The following is a 12,639-nucleotide window of genomic DNA, read 5'->3' on the forward strand; positions in this document are numbered from 1 at the left end:
TTTGGTAAAACTAGTTGCGGCGAATTGTTCTTTTCATGGTATTTTTTAATCAGCAGCCGTGCGGCATGGACTGCGTCACTTCTGCCACTATTTTTCACAAATCCATCTCGATTCGCATCGATATGAGCTATATCTCGATTCCTTTTATTGGGAATGCGTTCAAGGGTCTTCATGGCGTGGCACAGTTATCTGGTCGGGCGGTGATTAGAACACTCAGCAGAGCTTTCCTTTGGTTGAAGACTGGTACAGTGTTGCTCCTCTGTCAATCTGTTAGCATTCTACCTCGAATCCTGCCTCGGGCATGGATGTGTGTGATGTCCTTAGGTTAGTTAGGTTTACGTAGTTCTAAGTTCTAGGGGACTGATGACCTCAGCAGTTAAGTCCCATAGTGCTCAGAGCCATTTTTTGGTCAGAAACGCCATCCGGCTGTATTCCCCTATGGGAATAACTGAAATCACTCCGTCTTCACGCCACAAGTGGCCCACCGGGACCATCCGACCGCCGTTTCATCCTCACTGAGAATGCGGATAGGAGGGGCGTGTGGTCAGCAAACCGCTCTCCCGGTCATTATGATGGTTTACTTTGACCGGAGTCGCTACTATTCAGTCGAGTAGCTCCTCAATTGGCATCACGAGGCTGAGTGCACCCAGAAAAAAGGCAACAGCGCATGGCGGCCCGGATGGTCACCCATCCAAGTGTCAGCCACGCCCGTCAGCGCTTAACTTCGGTGATCTGACGGGAACCGGTGTATCCACTGCGTCAAGGCCGTTGCCACGGGAATAACTGAGCACGTAGAAAAATCAAAACAGCTTCACTGAAAGTAAAAACAAGGGCCTTAAGATTAAGAGCGCAACGGGAATTCCACTTTTAAACGCAGAGATAAGAGCGGACAGATGGAAAGAGTTTATTTAACACCTTTGTGTGTGTGTGTGTGTGTGTGTATGTGTGTGTGTGTGTGTGTGGAGAGGGGGGGGGGGAGGAGGACTTGACTTGGCTGTTGACGTGATGGAAGAAGAAACAGGAGTCATTGTCATTATGGAAGAGATAGGGGATCCCGCATTAGAATCAGAATTTAAAAGAGCTTTGGACGACTTAAGATCAAACAACGCAAAAGGGATGGTTAATATTCCATCGGAATTTCGAAAATCATTGGAAAGAAGTGGTCATACAATGACTACTGCAAAAGCTGAGAAGTAAGAGAGTTACTGCACAATTAGCTCAATAACTTATGAAAGAAGCAAGTTGCTGACAAGAATAATATACAGAAGATTGGAAAACAAAATTGAGGATCTATTAGATGACAGTAACTCTGGCTTTAGGAAAGGTAAAGGCACAGGACAGGCAGGTCAGGCGTTGCTGTTGATAGCGGAAGCAAGACTGAAGAAAAATGAAGAAACGTTCACAGGATTTGCCGACCTGGGAAAATCGTTCGACAATTTAAAGTGGTGCAAGATGCTGAAATTCTCAGAAAAGTAGGAGTAAGATGTAGAAAGTTGTAGCTAATGACCAGCATATAGAAGAACCATAAGGGACTAGAATATGTAGAACGAAGTGCTTGGGTTAAAAAGGATGTAAGACAGGGATGTGGTCTTTCGCTCCTACTGCCCAATCTGTACATCGAAGAAGCAATGATGGCAACTGAAGAAAGTTTCAGGAGTGGAATTAATATCTGAGGTTAATGAATATCAGCAATAAGATTCAATGATGACATTGCTATCCTCAGCGAAAGTGGAGTTACAGGATTTGTTGAATCGAACGAACCGTCTAGTTTGTACCGTATGTGGACTGAGAAGAAAGCAGGTGCTGACAGATGTGAAAATTACCGGACTATCAGTTTAATAAGTTACAGCTGCAAAATACTAACGCGAATTATTTACAGAAGAATGGAAGAACTAGTAGAAGCCGACCTCGGGGAAGATCAGTTTGTATTCCGTAGAAATGTTGGAACACGTGAGGAAATACTGACCCTACGACTCATCTTAGAAGCTAGATTAAGCAAGGGCAAACCGCCGTTTCTAGCATTTGTAGACTTAGAGAAAGCATTTGACAATGTTGACTGGAATACTCTCTTTCAAATTCTGAAACTGGCAGGGGTAAAATACAGGGAGCGAAAGGCTATTTACAATTTGTACAGAAACCAGAAGGCAGTTATAAGAATCGAGGGGCATGAAAGGGAAGCAGTGGTTGGGAAGGGAGTGAGACAGGGCTGTAGCCTATACCCGATGTTATTCAATCTGTATATTGAGCAAGCAGTAAAGGAAACAAAAGAAAAGTTCGGAGTAGGTATTAAAATCCATGGAGAAGAATTAAAAACTTTGAGGTTCGTCGATGACATTGTAATTCTGTCAGAGACAGCAAAGGACTTCCAAGAGCAGCTGGACGGAATGGACAGTGTCTTGAAAGGAGGATATAAGGTGAACATCAACAAAAGCAAAACGAGGATAATGGAATGTAGTCCAATTAAGTCAGGTGATGCTGAGGGAATTAGATTAGGAATTGAGACACTTAAAGCAGTAAAGGAGTTTTGCTATTTGGGGAGCAAAATAACTGATGATGTTAAAGTAGAAAGGATATAAAATGTAGACTGGCAATAGCAAGGAAACAGTTTCTGAAGAAGAGAAATTTGTTAGCATCGAGTATAGATTTAAGTGTCAGGAAGTCGTTTCTGAAAGTATCTGTATGGAGTGTAGCCATGTATGGAAGTGAAACATGGACGATAAATAGTTTGGACAAGAAGAGAATAGAAGCTTTTGAAATGTGGTGCTACAGAAGAAGGCTGAAGATTAGATGGAAACATCACATAACTAATGGGGAAGTATTGAATAGAATTGGGGAGAAGAGAAGTTTGTGGCACAACTTGACTAGAAGAAGGGATCGGTTGGTAGGACATGCTCTGAGGCATCAAGGGATCACCAATTTAGTATTGGAAGGCAGCGTGGAGGGTAAAAATCGTAGAGGGAGACCAAGAGATGAATACACTAAGCTGATTCAGAAGGATGTAGGTTGCTGTAGGTACTGGGAGATGAAGAGGCTTGCACAGGATAGAGTAGCATGGAGAGCAGCATCAAACCAGTCTCAGGACTGAAGACTACAACAGCAACAACGTGGACTGAGAATAGATTCTAGAAAAAGGAAGTAATGAGAATATAGAGAAAGTTAACAACGGAGTTGATGACCACGAAGTAGATAAGTTTTGGGAATTGTATTACCTAGGCAGCAGAATTACCCATGACAGATGGTAAGGCGGACGTACAATGCAGACTAGCAATTGGAAGAAGGGCATTACCTGGCCAAGAGAAATCTACGAGTATGAAACGTAGACCTTAATCTGAGGAAGAAGTTTCTGAGTTTGTACGTTTGGAGCTGAGCACTGTGTGATAGTGAAGCACGGGAAAACCCAAACAGAAACGAATCGAGGCATTTGAGATATTGTGCTACAGAAGAATGTTGCTAAGTAGGTGGAAAGATAATGTATCTAATAATGAGGTTCGAAGAACCATCGGCGAGAAATATGGAAAACACTGTCAAGAACAGGGGTCAGGATGGTAGAACATCTGTTAAGATTCCATGGGTCGAGTGGGAGCAGTACAGGGTAAAGCTGTTGCGGAAGACAGAGACTGGAATAATACAGCAAACTCTGACATGAAAAGCTTGTCACGGGAGAGGAATTCGTGGCGGGTCGCGTCAAACCAATCAGAAGTCTGATGGCTCAAAAAAAAAAAAAAAATGTTTGAGCATTTTATACGCCAAGAGGAACCAAGTCTAACATTGTAGACTCATTTACGGAATTAAACGCCTTTATTGTGGATAATGGGACAGGCTGTGGCACATACCACTTGGTTCTCTCAAGGTTTCCAGCAGTCGTCCGCGTATAAAAACAAGCTTGTACAGTGACAGAGTGGCTGTGCAAACCACGACACGTATCGGAGCGTTCGCGAATCAATTTCGGGCTACAGCGGTGGCGGCGGCGGCCTGGATATAGCGAGGTAACGAGCGTCGCCATGAGACCGGCCGGTGTAAGCCGCGTCCGCGCATATTGACGGCGCATTTACATAACGAGTCGGCCAGGCGGCGCGCGGCCGCCGTGTAACATTCCGGAAACAGCCGCCACCTAGCAGGGCCGCCACCGGTCGCCGCTCCCGCGAAACACGTGCTTATTCGTTCGGCCGTGCTAAACATGCCGCACGCGGCTCCGATTGCGATTCCAGCGTCAGTGGATCAGGTTACGGTCCCTGTTTCCGCAAATCACAGCTGCTTACGTTGTGTACACTATAGGAGCCAATTGTGGGACTCCGCTGTCCAGATTCACAGCACAGATACCACATGTTACCTAGAATAAGAAGCTCGTGAATGAAGTACTTCGGAGACATGAATTTAAATATTTGGGAACTGTTTACAGTTAATGCTTGTGTCTCGCTTCTCTAACTACGTAGTTTACTGCCACACCATTTCCCGTCCTGGAAATCCCTGGAGTCCGTAGTCGCTTCTTCCGGGTAATACGGTCTAGGCGTAGGACAGATATTGCTGTATCCAACAAACCTACCACAACAAAGGTCAAAAATTAATTCTGATTGTAATTTTCCTCATGATCCTAAATATTGCATTTTCGGGCAACAACAAAGTTATATTATGTGGCAGGTGTCATTAGAGCACAGTTAATAAAGTCATTTCTTGAAATAATGGATAAACTAGGCACTCATCTTTTCGTGTTTCCCACGCTGATCTCGTTGTGAACTCAAGGCTCAATCGTCGGAAATCTAGGTAGTGATGATTCCAAGCTCGGATGCAAAGAGGCCTAGGTGTCATTCTGCGATATTCAAAAGTTTTATAGGTGTGTTTCATAAGCCATTCTTGAAGATTAAACTTTTGCAAGTTAGGACAATGGTGATGTAAAAAAGGAATCAGCACTCCGAATTTAAGTTACACTTCTTTGTTATTACTTTTGTTGCTATATCACGTAACTCGTTCCAAAACATCGCTTCACGATATAAGATATACTTGAAAGTATCTTCCTCATAGTTTCAGTTCACATTTCATAAACTGACACAATTTGCGTCTTTTTAACATGACGACCAAAGCTTGACTCTCTAATAACCGCTTACGCGCCAAAAAATCAGAGTTACAAGTATGTCAAAGATCATAGTGACAAAAGAAAGAATACACATAGGAATAATATCATTGCAATATATACATATCGATGTATCGAAGTACCTCTACGTTAATGAGATAAAATCTCAGTGTTGTCACAGAAATATGTGAACTATTATACAGAAACACAGTAGAATATTGCTGGTATCGAGAGGTTGAGGTGAAGTGCCGTAATGATTACGTAATTCAAGTACCATTACAAGTAGAGATGAGCAAGTCCAATAAAAGGACATTTTTTCTGAGTCATCAGTCTTATCACTGGTTTGATGACGTGGCCTGTCACGAATTCCTCTCCTGTGCCAAGCTTTTCACCTCCGGCTAGCAGTAGCAACCAACGTCCTCAATTATTTACTGAATGTAATCCAGTCTCTGTCTTCCTATACAGGGTTTTAACCACTGCAGCTCCCTCTGGAGATGCCTTAACAGGTATCCTATAATCCTCTCCCATCTTCTCTTCTTCTTGTAGAATCCTGCCAACTCGTGTGGTATAGGGTGCCTTGGAAGCTGTTTTCTCGGATAGCTAGACAACATACAAGAAAATCATATTAATGGAGTCTAAATTCACAGTACTTCTTAACTTAGCGGAGTTACAGTAGTGTCGCAAGCAAATGGCGACTTGCAAATAATATATGTCCCTGTGATTCTTGGGTTTCTCCCGGCATATTTGATAATCAAAATATCCACGGGTGTACTGCCGGTCTACATTGTCCAACGGGCACAATATTTCGGCGATCATACATGTCGCCATCATTAGGTGAACCGACGGACTGAGCTCCTGTGAACGTGCCGGCACGGAGATCCGTGCGCTACGGGTGCTCAGAGGGAACAGTTCCCTCTGAGCAGCCATACCGTACGGATCACCGAGCCGGCACGTTCAAAGGAGCTCAGTCCGTCAGTTCACCTGATGATGGCGACATGTATGATCGCCGAAATATTGTGCCCGTTGGACACTATAGACTGGCAGTCAGCAGCTCGTGGTCGTACGGTAGCGTTCTAGCTTCCCGCGCCCGGGTTCCCGGGTTCGATTCCCGGCAGGGTCATGGATTTTCTCTGCCTCGTTATAACTGGGTGTTGTGTGATGTCCTTAGGTAATTTACGTTTAAGTAGTTCTAAGTTCTAGGGGACTGATGACCATAGATGTTAAGTTCCATAGTGCTCAGAGCCATTTGAACAATTTTTTAGGCTGGCAGTACACCCGTGGATATTTTAATATATGTCCCTGATATATACTATTTCCAATACAATCAATTTATATAGGTCAAAAGTCACGGCTCGTCTTCTAGAGCGTCCCTTCTAGTGCGTTTCCTTTAGTGACTGACTTCTAGTGCGGGTCTTCGAGTGCGTCTTCTAGTGTCTCTCTTACAGTGTGTCCGCTGCTAGTAGGCGCGTCGCTTTCTCTCTCTTCGTGTAGATGCCGCTCCAGTCGAGGTGTCCTCCTAGTCAGCGTACTATTGGCTGACGTCGTCTCACTGCCCTCTCTGCTCTTGCGTTCTTGATCTTCGGGCCGGCGCTTGTCGTTACGCCGGAACACTTCTTGTCAGTGTTTTCCATATATTCCCTTCCTTGCCGATAGTGCTCCAAACGTACCTTATCAGCAATTTCTTCCTAAAATTAAGGCATATGTTTTATACTAGTAGACGTCATATGGCCAGGAATGCCCTTCTTCCCAGTGATAGTTTGCTTTTTTCGTCTCCTTGCTCTCTCCTTTATTTACTCATTTCGTGACTCGAAATTCTGATGTGAAGTTTGAGGCTGCTCTCATTTCTGCACCTTCTCATTACTTTCGTATTTCTTTGATTTAGTGTCGACCCATATTCTGTAAACGTTAGGCTGTTCATTTCATTCCATATATCCTGTAATTCATCTTCATTTTCACTCAGGATAACAAAAATGGCTCAAATGGCTCTGAGCACTATGGGACTTAACTTCTAAGGGCATCAGTTCCCTAGAACTTAGAACTACTTAAACCGGACTAACCTAAGGACATCACACACATCCATGCCCGAGACAGGATTCGAACCTACAACCGTAGCGGTCGCGCATTTCCAGAGTGTAGCGCTAGAACCGCTCGGCCACTCCGGCCGGCTCAGGATAACAATGTCATCAGTGAATCTTATCAATGATAATACCAATCTTGGACCTTTCATTGATTTCCTTCATAGAGTCTTCGATATACAGACGAATACACGGAACACACATGTGAACTTAGACCATCAAGGTCGCCTGAGGCAGTAAGGGAAGAGTAGAGGGAGGTGGCCACCTCTGTATTGTACTGGTCTAGGCCATGCATTTCTTTTATTCCTCAGTTAAATATTAATTTGAATTATAAGGGGCAAAATAGTTGGGAAGAATTGTCTGTATTTTCCCGGGTCCTAATTTGTATCACTGCTATAAAATTAATGCCATTTGGGATACCTGATATTTAATTAGATCAATGTACAGTGTGTGGTTCTTCAGGCAGAATGTCATCGATCAGTCTGTGTGTTGAGGAACAGATAGTCTGAAGACAACGTTGATTTATTAGTAGTTCTCAACAATTTTTTTGTTTTAGTGGTAAAGAGAATAATATAGGAATAAAGTGCATTGTTCGGGAAGTACACATTCACGGAAAACATACCTTCCGGTGCAAACCTATTCTTCTGTTAATTGATTTATGACACTTGGAAATTGATTTAGGGCAGCCTGGGAATAATCCATCCATCTGAGAAACTCCCCACCCCTCCTGCTTTTCCCGGTCGTCTCTGAGGAATCCACGACCCATGTGAGTTTCTCTTTCCTTAGATGTATTTCTTATAATTTTAAGTTGAATGTGATGAATGTTATGAAGTCTTGAAACCTGTATATTCATTTCTCGCCCTGTATTTGAGTCTGTATGTGGCTAATGAAATTCATTGATTTATGATTTTGAGGACATTTTACAAGTTTATCTCAAAGAGTCTCACTGCGTCTACTTTTGTTTTCAGAGCATAAATTAGACTTTAGTTTTGTCGTTAACTTTCTTGAATGAACTCGTCAAGTACATGACATTGCCCAGATATGTGTCTATTTCAATTCTATCAGTCCTCCTCCTGCTTCCACTTTGTCCATCTCCTGCTCACCCCAATCCTTCCAACACCTCCTCATCCTCTACATCCATCACTTTCTTCCCCTGTCTGTCCATCTCCTCATCCTTTTCTGTCAACATATCCTTCAGCCTCCTAAAATGGCTCAAATGGCTCTGAGCACTATGGGACTTAACTACTGTGGTCATTAGTCCCCTAGAATCTAGAACTACTTAAACCTAACTAACCTAAGGACATCACACACACCCATGCCCGAGGCAGGATTCGAACCTGCGACCGTAGCAGTCGCGCGGTTCCGGACTGCGCGCCTAGAACCGCTAGACCACCGCGGCCGGCTTTCAGCCTCCTCTTTCTGTCCACGTCCTCCTAACCCTACTTCCACTACTCTCTGTCAATCTCCTCCCACTGTGCTGTCTGACCACATGCTACTCACCCCTGTCTCTTGCCACTTGCCCCTCTCCCCTCTGTCCTCTTTCCCATTATTTCCCTGTGCTCCTTCCCTCTCCCTCCGACTCCTCCCGGCTCTGTCCCCTCTTCCCCCCCCCCTCTTTCTCTGTTAATCGTGTATCTATAATCTGTCCTAGATGTGTTGAATCAGACCTCCAAGCGCTAATAGAAAGCACTCATATAGTAATAAGTATGGACAGCTGGCTGAGGCCAGTAATAAGCTACGCAGAGATTTTGACGAAGCACATAACCATGTTCAAGAAGGATAGATTAAATACCTTTGGTGGCGGAGTGTTTATTGCTGTCAGAAGTAGTATACCTTGTAGTGAGATTTAAATATGTAGTTCCTGTGAGTTAGTATGGGCAGAGGATATACATAAGAACAGGAATAAATAAATAATACGTTCCTTCTGTTATTCCGCTTCTCAGATGATACAGTTGCTGAAAAGTTCAAAGAAAAGTCGAGAGTCATTTCAGGTAGGCCCCCTCCCCCTATAATCAGAGTGAGTTCAATGTAGACTCGGTATGTCGGTGCAAATACGTGTTTAAAGTCAGTGGTAGCACAAAATGTCGCCTGAAATCGTACTTAGTGCCTTCTCAAGGAATTAGTTTGAAGAACTAGTTCAGGAGCCCACTCGAAGTGTAAAGAGTTGATTTCTTAGCGGTAAATAATCCTGATCATGTAGGGGGCATCATGACAGATACAGGGCTTAGTGACGACAAGGTGGCTGTTGCAGACTGAATTCCCTTACACCCAAAGCCCCCAAAAATAAATGAAACATACATTTATTTAAAAAACCAGATAAAAAATAGTTTCATACCTTCCTAAGGGACAGCCTCCATTCCTTCCAGTTTGACCATGTAACTGTAGACAGAAGTCATTTAAATTCAGACAAACGGTATCGACGGCAATTGAAAGATATACACCAAATAAGTTAATAAGAGATGGTACTGATCCCCCATGCTACACAAAACAGGTTACAACATTATTGCAGAAGCAACGAAAAATCCATGCCAAATTTAAAAGGACGCAAAATCACTGGGATTGCTGAAGCTTTACAGAAGCTCGAAATTTACCGTGAACTCCAACGCGAGATGTTCTTAACAATTTCCACAACTAAACTCTGTCTCGAAATCAGGCAGAAAACCCAGAGTGATTCTAGTCCTATGTGAAATACACCAGTGGCAAGAGGCAATCAATACCTTCACTGCCCAATAACAACGGGGATGTTATTCGTGACAGTGCCAGTAAAGCAGTGCTACTGAACACGATTATTTCAAATTTCTTCAAAAAAACAAAATGACGAAGTAAATATTCCACAATTCGAATCAAGAACAACTGCCATCATAAGTAACTTAGAAGCAGATAGTGTAGTGAATCATCTTAAAGCAATAAAGGCAAGGCTTCCGGTCCAGACCAAACACCAGTCAGGTGCCTGCAATTCAGTGGATTTGTGTGTGGTATTTGTATACACCGTCTACGAAATTGTTGCGAACAGAGCTGTTATTAAAGAAGCACTAAATTAAAAAGTTATACCTTGGCGGTTTCCACATCCCACCACGTGAATACTGGGCTGGTCCCCTCGTTACGCCTCAGTTACACGACTCACAGACATTTGAACACGTTCGAACTATTTCATGGATTATTCTAGACGCAGACAGTCGGGGTACACTACGTACGGCCCGGAAAAATAGCAAAAGTGAAACCAACACCCAAGAACGCAAACAGGAGTAATCCACTGAATTACAGACGTACGTCACTAACTTTTATTTGCAGTAGGATCTTGGAACATGTACCGTGTTAATATATTATAAATCACCTCCAACAAAACAATTTACTGCAAATAGCAAACAGGTTTCCAGAAAATATCGTTTTGTGAAACGCAACTAGCTCTTTATTCTCACGAAGTAACTAATGCTATCGACAGTAGACGTGAAATTGATACCCTATTCTTACATTTTCGGAAGGCTTTTGGCACTGTTTCTCACAAGCGACTTGTAAATAAATTAATGGCCTACGGAGTATCATCGTCTCTGTTGTGTGCCTGGATTCGTGATTTCATGTCAACAAGGTCGCAGCTCGTAATAACGGGCGGAAAGTCATCGAGTAAAACAGAAGTAGTATCTGGCGTTCTCCAAGTAAGTGTCAGAGACCCTCTGTTGTTCCTGATACACAAAAATTGTTTACGAGACAGTTTGAGCAGCCCGGTAGATTGTTTGCTGACGATGCTATCACTTATAATCACGAAAAGTCATCAGAATATTAGAAACAGTTGCAAAATGATTTAGACAAGATATCTGAGTAATGCAAAACGTGGCATTTGATTCTAAATCATGAAAAGAACCAAGCCGTGCACTTGACTACTAAAAAGAATCAGCTAAATTTCAGTTACACGATTAATCACACAAATCTAGAGGCTATGAACTCAACTAAACAGTCAACTATAAAATTACGAGTAACTTAAATTGAAACGCTCACATAGAAATGTTGAGGGCAGAACATCACAGAACATCAGAAAATGCATCTTATCTGCTAAAGAGACTGCTCACACTAGGCTTGTCCGATCTCTTCACGAGTATTTCCCTGCGATGTGGGATCACCATCAGATAGGACTGACGAATGACATCAAAAAAGTTCTAAGGAGGGAAGCTCGTTTGGTATTATTACGAAATGAGGGAAAGAGTGCCACTAATATGATACACGAAATGTGGTGGTACTCACAAGAACAAAGCCTTTTCGCTATGGTACGACCGCATCACCATCTTTCTCCTCAGAATGTGAAAATATTTTGGTGGTGTCCATTTAAATAGAAATCAATAGTGATAAAAAAGGATTGGAATTCGCACAGAAAGATTTTTCGTTTTTCCGCGCCCTGTTCTAGTGTAGAACGGTAGAGAAGCTGCTTAAATGTGGTTTTATGAACACTCTGCCAGATGTTTAAGTGTGAATTGCTGAGTAATTATGTATATCTAGATTTAGATCAACATCTCTCCCTCTTTGTCCACTTCCACTACCCGCATATCTCTTTCCACCCATCCTGTCCCCTCCCTCCGTCCATCTGCTACACCCCCGTCAACCTCTTTTCTCTCCATTGGCCCCTTGTGCCCTCTCTCTGTCTATCTGCTCATCTACCCTCACTGAGTCCATTTCCTCGTATTCCCTTCTTCTGTCCGTATCTCCCCGCCCACCTGATCTCATCTCCTCCTTCCTCATCCCTTTGACTTTCCGTCTCTTTCTCCACCCTTCTCTCTTCACATTACCACCCACCATCCAAGTAAGATTATTCTGGTTCCTTCCCCAGATAGTATGTAATATGTGCACCAAGTTTGGTTGTAATCGGTCCGGGTGCTTAGAAGGAGTTCGTTACCCAAGGTTTTGTCACACATATTTCACGCATATTTATACGTATATTTTACCTGCACCTCTAGCAGATTTCGGAATATGTTTTCGTTTTCACGAATCACAATCTTTACGACGTTAAAACCCCTAAACTATGTACCGTACAATGATATCATTTCGCTGGTACATCCAGTATACGAAACTCTACCGATCAGAGTTATTATAAAAGAAGTAATAAATTAAAAATTCAAGCCTGATGTGGCAGCTTTACTGAATGAATGGTGTGCAGAAAGCATTAAAATCTTTTCACCATTTTAAGTTGGGATGAGAGAGGAAGTCTTATGAAGGTTTCTAATCATATGTAAAATTTGTTGCAAGGTGCTAAGTATTCCCCTCCTCAATGCATTAATAAAAGGATGCTGTTATTGAACGGCAAGGTCCATCAACCATGGACTTTGCCGTTGGTGGGGAAGCTTTTATGCCTCACAGCGGTATAGATAGCCGTACCCTTGGCGCAACAACAATGGAGGGGTAGCTGTTGAGAGGCCAGACAAACGTGTGGTTCCTGAAGAAGGGCAGCAGTCTTTTCAGTAGTCGCAGTGCAACAGTCTGGATGATTGACTAATCTGGCCTTGTAACATT

The 12,639-nt window shown here is 43.0% G+C and overlaps 1 pseudogene; it reads right to left on the reverse strand.

Moving 5' to 3' along the window:
• Positions 1–655: 655 nt before the first annotated feature.
• LOC124796883 lies at positions 656–773 on the reverse strand (annotated as a pseudogene).
• Positions 774–12,639: the final 11,866 nt, after the last annotated feature.

The sequence above is a fragment of the Schistocerca piceifrons genome, chromosome 4 (genome assembly GCF_021461385.2).
Source record: "Schistocerca piceifrons isolate TAMUIC-IGC-003096 chromosome 4, iqSchPice1.1, whole genome shotgun sequence".
In the NCBI taxonomy this organism is placed as follows: domain Eukaryota; kingdom Metazoa; phylum Arthropoda; class Insecta; order Orthoptera; family Acrididae; genus Schistocerca; species Schistocerca piceifrons.